The sequence below is a fragment of the Equus quagga genome, unplaced genomic scaffold, assembly GCF_021613505.1.
Source record: "Equus quagga isolate Etosha38 unplaced genomic scaffold, UCLA_HA_Equagga_1.0 203_RagTag, whole genome shotgun sequence".
In the NCBI taxonomy this organism is placed as follows: domain Eukaryota; kingdom Metazoa; phylum Chordata; class Mammalia; order Perissodactyla; family Equidae; genus Equus; species Equus quagga.
This window is the reverse complement of record NW_025798627.1, coordinates 11557152-11558670: the sequence shown is the minus strand read 5'-3', so window position 1 is coordinate 11558670 and position 1519 is coordinate 11557152.

Here is a 1519-nt window from a genome sequence, read left to right as displayed (position 1 = left end):
CACAATGCAAGTCTCAGTAGAATGAGAAAATTAATAAATAGCATAGTACAATTCTCTGGCCTCAATACAGTAACATTAAAATTAATAATAGACCTAGAAAAAGCCCAGAAAATAACGAACACATTCTCTCTATCAAAATGGTAAAAATATCCAAATTTTAACAATTAAGAAAAAATGATATGTTATGATCTATGAGATCAACTGAAGTAAGTTAGTTAGAAAGGCTGAAGTTTGTCTCTCTCCCCAAATTATGGCATAATATTTGCATTACAAAACAAGAAAGAATGAAAATAAATGGCTCAGTTGACAATAAATGTCCAGTGGAAGAACATTTAAAAAGACAACCAAACAAGGCGAGCAGAAGGAAAGAACCAATGAGGATAAAAGGTGAAATTAGAAACAAAGCATACAAATAACAAATACTTCAAGAGCTGTTTATTTGAAAAAACAAAACAATAGATAAGTTACCAGTTAACCTAATGAAAAAAATTTAAAAAGGGATTCAAAGAATAGAGATGGTAACTTCATGTGAGCATTTCTTATGTTCCTTCTACCCTAAAAATTAATCCATCTGCTCCTTCAGGACATCTGGAGATGGCTAGGAGCTGTCTGACTGAGGCTAAGCTTAGGCTATGGGAGAGGTCTGAGCAGAGCCAGCCTAAGACTTGGGCTAAGACCAACATAGACCCTAAGCATGTCCGTCTGTCCATAAGACACCCAGCAGATGCTGAAGAGTGGATGTGGCCTCCTGTGCCTGAGATTACAAAACAGGCTTCCAGAGAAATAGAGCTGCTGGAGGTGACAGAAAACAATATGAGCAAAAAATCCCAAACCACAGCAAAAAAAGCTTTCATAAAACCAAGTAGAGCAGAAAAAAGGGCCTCTAGAACTTTTGTTAAAGTAGTATTTTTGATCAAATTATTCTGAGTGAATTGAAGAAAAGCATCATTAATGTTGAGATCCAAAATAGTGTCAGATAGTAGTAGTTTAATGCATAAAGAAAACTTATGAGCCAAAAGTTTGAATAATACAATAATAATAAATAGTAAAATAAAGAATACATAATAAAACGATAGTAATAAATCATATAATGTAAATAATAGGGCTCCATGGATAGAAATGGAAACAGTTGTAGGAGAGGCAGTAATTAAAAAATTAACAGAAGAAATTCTTATTCAGATGAAGAAAGATAAATACCTGCATTTTCTATGATGAAATTTACCCATTTAGGGTTTTCTGGTGTTTAAAATTTCATTAATAAAGAAGAAGAAAAATAAATCAGAATGGTTCCTCATCTGCGACACCAGCTGTTAGAATATGATTAAAAAACATTACAGACTAATGAGAGAACTGGAGCCCAAGCCACGCCAAGTTTACATTTATCTGCCAGGACAAAAGAAAGATATTTGAGAATACAAAAATATTTAGAATATGTATCATCCATATAAATCATGTGACGCAAACTGCAGAGGAAATAACTCTAATTAAACAACAAATGAATCCAAAGACTGTTCTCATC